The sequence below is a fragment of the Carcharodon carcharias genome, chromosome 12 (genome assembly GCF_017639515.1).
Source record: "Carcharodon carcharias isolate sCarCar2 chromosome 12, sCarCar2.pri, whole genome shotgun sequence".
Lineage (NCBI taxonomy): Eukaryota > Metazoa > Chordata > Chondrichthyes > Lamniformes > Lamnidae > Carcharodon > Carcharodon carcharias.
The window spans coordinates 125,582,292-125,590,390 of NC_054478.1; positions in this window are offsets into that span (position 1 = coordinate 125,582,292).

An 8,099-nucleotide genomic window follows, 5' to 3' on the forward strand; every position below is an offset into this window, starting at 1 on the left:
GAAACAAATCAGGTACACAATCAAAGCAGCAATCCTGTGGAAAATATTTCAGCAAACTTGATGGACCCAAAACTGATGCTGCTAAGAAAATGCCAGCAATTCCTAGTTGAGGAAAATTCAGGCTTAATTATTCATTTACATCTGCTAAGGCAGGGCTTATCTGCTCTGCCAGGCCATGCTGGACAGACTAACTGCCCTTGACATCTAGACAGAATTTGACCAAGTGTGATATCAAGGAGCCCTAGCAAAACTGAAGTCATTGGGAATCAGGGGGAAACCTCTCGACTGGAGTCATACCTAGCAGAAAGGAAGATGGTTGTGGTTGTTGGAGGCCAATTGGCTCTGTCCCAGAACACCACGTAGGAGTTCCTCAGGAGAGTGCCCAAAGTCCAATCGTCTTCAGCTGCTTCAACAATAACCTTCCCTATATTGCAGGTCAGAAGTAGGGATGTTTGCTGATGATTGCAGTGGTCAGTACCATTTGCGCCTCCTCAGACACTGAGGCAGTCCATGTCCATATGCAGCAAGGGCTGGACAATATTCAGGCTTGGAATGATTAAATGGCAAATAACACATGTGCCAGGCAGTGACCATCACCAACAAAAGAGAATCTAACTGTCTTTCCTTGACATTCAACAGCATTACCATCGCTGATTCCCCTATCAACATCATTAGCTAGAAACTGAACTGGGCCAGTCACATAAATATTATGGCTACAAGAGGTCAGGGGCTGGGAATTCTGCAGCAAGTAACTCACCTTCTAACTCCCCAAAGCAATAGTGCAAGGATTTTTGGTATAACAAGGATTAACGTGGGACTGAGGAAACATTACCGCCCATATTATGATGATGTAGAAATTATGATAGTGGATGGAGTACAGTAATATAGTAGAAGCCAGCATGGAGATAGTACCTATTCAAAGCTATCCCATGGAAATGTACATAGTTACGTGTTACCAATAAACAGTTAATGTTCAACCGTACAAGCCTCTGAATCTCTTAGTCAGACACCGAACAAACCCTTACAACATGACAGCAGCTCATGGAAAAAACCCAGAACCTCAGAAGCAGGAGCAGAAATTCAAAAGCTAGCAAACTAAAGGAATAGCATTCTGCTCTGACTGAAAGCACCTGAAGTGAAGACAAAAGTTGCAGATGCCTGAAAAGAAGCTTCATAGCAGAATTGGAAGCAGAAAAGCAAAAGAAAAATCTCCACTGTGCAGCTAAGGATGCCAGCAGATCTCATGGAGGTCTATTGTGAGTACCCATTACTTGCAGAGTCAAAGGATCTAGCAGATACGAGCAAAACTTCAGTTCTCAGACAAAACTAGTTACAAAGGTCTTTAATGCTTTAAAAAGTCAGAACAGACCCTTTCCAAAATCACCACAGCTAGCCCAGGTTCAGGATTGGTGCCATACCACATGGCGGCTGAGCTCGTTTAAAAGGAAAAAAAAGGTTTAAAAAACCTCATTCAAAGCCAGGAATCAATTATTATACGCTTGAAAATCCTCCAATATTGTGGGGAAGACCCCAAATCAATGATTTAACAAAGCACTGCAGAAAAAAAATCCCAAGAGGTCAGGACCGCCATCACTGCGGTAACGAAAACCTGAAAAGCGCGGGAAGTCTCTTTGAAAAAACAGTTGCTGCGGCCTCATCTTTAAAACTGCACAGCATTTAAAGTTGTACTCACCTGAATTTAAAAGCAACCATGGACAACAAATCAACGTTACCAGACCAATTTGAACTGATGCAAGGTCCAAGCCAGATGCAAAATTGGGCTTCTTGGAGAAAAATTTTAAATTGCCAAAGCACATTAGGTTTAAGTAGGAAATCAGAGGAAATCCAGATTAATATTTTTTGTAATTGTTTGGTGTGTTTGCAGATGAAGTATCCTAATGCAATGCATTGATGAATCCTCAGCCACCTTTGAAGAGATCTTAAAAGCCTTTGACAAATATTTTGGTTTTCAAGTTGGTTCTGAAAACACACGAAAACCTACAAGTCTTCAATGACCAAACTGTTCAAGATCTGGACAAATAAAGCTCTTACGTGTCAAAAAGTAACAAGGAAGCTTTGAAAGAAACAGAACGGTTGAATGTTAAGAATGCGATAAGCGAAAATCTGAATACTGTTCAGACTCAGTATGTATCTCCAGAAAAGCACAAAGGAGAAAATAACTACTGAATTCCATTGCTGGTAATCGAAGAGGGAGTTAGAAGAACTCAACCAATACAGCCAGGCACAACAGCAGGTAGGAGATGTGAAAAAAGTTGCTGCCTTGAAAGATGCTGAAGAATCAAATGTGCTCCTGGAAAAACATGGAGTTAAAGCTGTGTTAAATACTTCAGAAAATGCTACACTGGAACTATCAGTAGCGGCAAAGCAATGCACTGAAGTGTAAAGCGACTGGCAAGAGATCAAAAAGAAAATATACAGTTGAAAGAACAGTTGGTTGTCCTCCAGATCAAATGCAAAAGGGGTACATAACCCTTTAGCATGAAGAAATGAAGACTACCTTGAACAGCAAGATAGAGAAAACAATTGAGCTTCACAAAGAAAAGGGAAACCTGTTGAATGAGCTTCACAAGCTCCAAGGATCCTTCAGGTCAAAGTTTGTTCCTCTGGAAAATTACGTAGAGAAGATGGATATTGAGGTAGGTAGAAGAAGAGAGATACCTTGGAGTGCACATCCACAGGTCTCTGAAGGTGGCAGGACAGGCGGATAAGGTGATAAAGAAGGCAAATGGAATGCTTTCCCTATGCTTACCTTTATTGGACAAGGCATAGAATACAAAAGCAGGGATGTAATGGAACTGCATGAAACATTGGTTAGGCCACAGCTGGAATTTTGTGTACAGTTCTGGAAACCACACTACAGGAAGGACATAATAGTGAAGGGAGTACAGAGGAGATTTACAAGAATGCTGCCAGGGCTTGAAAATTGCAGCTGTAAGGAAAGATTGGACAGGCTAGGGTTATTTTCCTTGGAACTGAGGAGGCTGAGCAGTGACCTGATTGAGGTGTACAAGATTTAAAGGGACCTAGATAGAGTAGATTGAAATGCCCTGTTTCCTCTAGTGGAGAGGTCAATTACCAGGGGTCACAGATTTAAGGTGATTGGTAGAAATATTAGAGTGGACATGAGGAAAAACCTCCTCACCCAGTGGTGTTTGGAATCTGCTGCCTGGTTTGGTGGTAGAGGCAAAAACCCTCAACTCATTCAAAAAAGGTAACTGGATCTGCACCTAAACTGCTGTAACCTGCAAGGCGGGATTACAATGGGCAGCTAGTTTATTTTTTCTTTTATGGCCAGCACAGACAAGATAGGCTGAATGGCCTCTTCTGTGCTGTAATTTTTCTATGGTTCTGTACACCAATCTAAACATTCACTCCCTCCACCACCAACGCACAGTGGTTCACTGCAGAAACTCACCAAGGCTCCTTCTATAGCATCTTCCAAATGCACGGCCTCTACTATAGAACACAGGAATCAGGAGGAGTAGGACGTCCAGACTTGGAGCCTGCCCCATCATACAATAGATCATTGCTGATCTGGTTGTGGTCCCAACTCCACTTTCCTGTCTGTCTCCCATAACCCTTGACTCCATTGTCGATCAAAAATCTACCTAACTCTGCTTGAATAAATTCAATGACATAGCATCCACCTTTCTCTGAGGAAGAGAATTCCATACACTAACAACCCTCAGAAAGAAATTTTCCTCATCTCAGTATTAAAAGGGAGACCTCGTATTCATAAACAGTGTCCCCTAGTTCTAGTCTCTCCCACGAGTAGAAACATCTTCCTGGTATCTACACCATGTCAAGCCCCCTCAAGATCTTATATGTTCTAATAAGATCACCTCTCATTCTTCCAAACTCCAATGGGTATAGACCAACCTGTTCAACTTTCTTTCATAGGATAAGCCCTTCATCCCAGGATTGAGTCAAGTGAACCTCCTCTGAACTTCTTCTAAAGCAATTAAATCCTTTTTCAAATAAGAAGGCAACTCTACACAGAACACCAGATGTGGTCTCACCAATGTCCTGAACAGCTGCCATAAAACTTCCCAACTTTTAAATTCCATTCCCCTTACAATAAATACAAACATACCACTTGCCTTTGTAATCACTTGCTGTAACTGCACACTAACTTTTTGTGACTCATGTACCAAGACACCCAGATCCCTCTGTATGAGTTCTGCAATCTCTCTCCATTTAAATAGTATACTGTTCTTCCATTCATCCTGCCAAAATGAACAAGTTCACATTTTCCTACATTTTACTCCATCTGCCAATTTTTGCCCACTCAATTAACCTATCTATAGCCCTTTGCAGACTTTCTATCTCGTCCTGACAACTTACTTTCCTATCTATTGTTTTCCATCCATTGTTTTATCTCCACCTTTTAGCCCATTTCGATCCCTTCCCCTACCCCACCCCCACTAGGGCTATCTGTCACTTGCTTGTCCTGCTTTCTACCTTTAATGTCACCATTAGCACATTCCTTAGCTAATATCACGACCGTCAATACCCCTTTGTCCTTTTGTCTATGACATCTTTGGCAATCTCTTCTTTGCCTCTACCTATCACTGGCTCTCTATCCAGCTCTACCTGTCCCACCCCCCTCTACCAGCTTATATTTCACCTCATTTCTATTTTTCTTTAGTTCTGATGAAGAGTCATACGGACTCGAAACATTAACTGTATTTCCTCTCCACAGATGCTGTCAGACCTGCTGAGTTTTTACAGCTATTTTTGTTTTTGTTACTTTCCTAGCTACCTTGGTGTCAATGGCAAAGCTCACTACCATATATTTGGTCCCTTCATTCAAGTCATTGATTGTAAATAGTAAAGGACTCAGCACTGATCCCTGTGGGATTCCACTAATTACAGCTTGTCAACCCGAAAAAGACCCATTCATTAATCCTTACTCTCTGCTTCCTGTTAACTAACCAATCCTTTATCCGTGCTAATATGTCACCCCCACACCATGTGCTCTTGCCATCTAGAAGGACAAGGGCAGCAGGCATATGGGAACACCACCACCTACAGATACCCCTCCAAGCCACACAACATCCTGACTTGGAATTTTATCACCATTCCTTCACTGTAGCAGGGTCAAAATCTTGGAACTCCCTTGCTAACAGCACTGTGTGTACATACACCCTCCACGCAGACTGCAATAATGCAAGGCGGCAGCTCATCAACACCTTTCCAAGGGTAATCAGGAATGGGCAACAGATGCTGGCGTAGCTACATCCCATGAAAGAATTTTAAAAACCTGTACAAAACGACAGATTGGCCTCAACTGGTGTGCTGCTTCCAGTTCTGAGCACCACGCCTTAGGAAGGCTATGAAGGTAATTGAGAGGATGCAGAAAAGATTCACAGGAATGGTTCCAGGAACTTACATAGATAGACTGGAGAAGTTGGCACTGTTCTCCTTGGAGAACAGAAGGTTGGGAGAATTTTGAATAGTTCTATCAAATTTCATGAGGGGTCCAGATAGATAGGGCGTAACTTTTACCATTGGTGGAAGGATCAAAAACCATAGGGCACATGTTTAAGATAATTGGCAATAGAAGCAATGGCGATGTGAAGAAAAAACTTCTTAGGCAGTTACTGATTAGTATCTGAAGTACACTGCCCGAGAGTGTGGCAGAGGCAGGTTCAATCAAGGCATTGAAAAGGGAATTGGATTGTTATCTGAAAAGGAAGAATGTGCAGGGTTACAGGAGAAGTTGGAGAAGTGGCACTCAGTGAATTGTTTCTTCAGAGAGCCAGCAGAGTCACAATGGGCCAAATGGCCTATGTGTTCTGTAACCATTCTATGAAAAGGGAGAGTCTATATAGGAAGATGTTCAAAGAGTAGCTAAAGCTGACCCATCCTCAAAGCTAGCACCACTTTGCTCTTGTAGTTTCTTCTCTCCTCAATCATTGTCACATTGTTTGCTTTCAAACAGAATGTGATTACATATAGTTTATTAACATGCATGCACTATTTCAAAATATACCATGACGCCTGAATTTCAGCATATGCAGCTCTATGTCTGCAACATGGCTCCAAGAATCAAGCACATCACAGTATTTTTATTCTTTCATGGGATGTGGGTGTCGCTGGCAAGACCAGCATTTGTTTCCCATCCCTTACTACCCTTGAACTGACTTCTTCAACCATTTCAGAGCACAGTGAAGCATCAACCACACTGCTGTGGGCCTGGAGTCACATGTAGGCCAGAGCTAATTTCCTTCCCTAAAGGGCATTAGTGAATCAGTAGGGTGTTTTTGACAATCGGTAACAGTTTCATGGTCACTATTACTGAGAGTAGCTATTTAATTCCATATATTATTAGTTAAATTTAAATTCCATCAGCTGCCATGGTGGAATTTGAACCTATATCCCCACAGCATTAGCCTGGGCCTTTGGATTACTAGTCCAGTAACATTATCACTACGCTACTGTCTTCCCTGCATGATCCCACCTATCTGTTGGGGCACATCAACACAGATAGCTAACCCAAAAGATTTATATTGTGAACTTGATAAGGAAGCCTCTGATGAATCACTGAGCTTGAATGAGAAAGAGCAAGTGGTTGAAACAGCAAGAACCTGCTGGTCACAAAGCCTGATCATGCCCTTCCTCAATTGGAGTCCAGTGATTTAGGTCTTAAGGGTCCACTTACAAAAAGGTTTCGTGTCTGAGCAGTCATTTTACAGAGTAATTTTAAGGCCATCAAAAGCATTATACAATTGTCTGATGAAAATTGTGAAGTTCAGTGCCTGCATCCATACAGTTGTAAACGAAAGTTCATTGGCCTTGGAAAACATGGTGACCGCACTGACATTTTCAGCAGAACTCCCAAGTGTTAAAAGATCCCGATACATTGCGACTACTTCTCTTGAACATTAAAACTCCTACTAGTGAGGCCTTGGACTTAATAGCAGACTCTTGTCCAGCTTCAATATAATGGTGGATCAGATAGAGAGCAATAACACTAGGATCACTAACCTCATCACTGTGCTCAGGTCTATTCCCATGTAAATGGTGGCAAACTAAGAAAGAGCAGAAGGTACATGGCTAAGAGAGACATGAATGAAGTTTTCTTTCAGGTCATATTACGCCCAATTAGTCTTCATCCACTTGCTCATATAACTGTACATGTGCCAGAAAACAGTCAGGGCTAATCAGTAACTGCAGCAGTGGAAATGGTGCACTTTTGAAGGGCCAGCTTTCTGACCAATTGCCCTGAAGAAATGTTTCATCATTTCAGTCCCAGGCAGCTCCTGAGACAGTTTAACCATGGACCACTTTGGGCAGAAGATCACCTACTAGTCCTACCCATCCACTTTCTCTTGCCATTGCGAAGAGTCATCAGAATTATTGATGACAACTTGTACAACACACAAATGAACTGGTCTGGTTGTGAGATGTCATGCGAGTGATGGAGATGAAGGGTCTGGCCCATTCTCTTGAATGACCTTGGCTGTGGCATTGCGTTTCAGTGACTTGCATTTGGACCAACTCATGACAATACTTCAGAACCACTGCTTTGGATTAGACAGAAATTTACACATAAGATAACTTCAGTATCTCAGTTCCTCCTTCCACTATGTTCCTCCTTCCACTAGATAGTTATTAGAATAGGTTGAGGACCTGTACCATAAATTGTCACCAACTGAATGCACCCTAACTAAAATAAGCGCTCATCGTTAGATCACTTGTAAGAAATGAGTTTGTTGCAATTTATATCACTTCTTATTGTAGAGTTGATTTCTGATGGTACAGATTAAAACAGCAAATCAAAGAATTAAAACCCATGGTAATTCATAATGGAGAAAACCATGATAGTGGTGCTGTTTGAGCCACTATATACTGGACTGGAAGGCTCACTCAATGGCTCAGGCATTTAAGAGCCTGCTGCATCACTTTCCAAGCTGCTGTAATGTTTCAGAGTTACATAATCAAAGGTACCAACAGTATCTTGATATATCCTTGAGGCTATAGGAGCCACCTGCTCTATCAGGCATCTTGGGACTCAAAAGCTGTATACTATACAACAGAGAACAATGATCCTGGAGGCCACGGCAGGGCTGTAT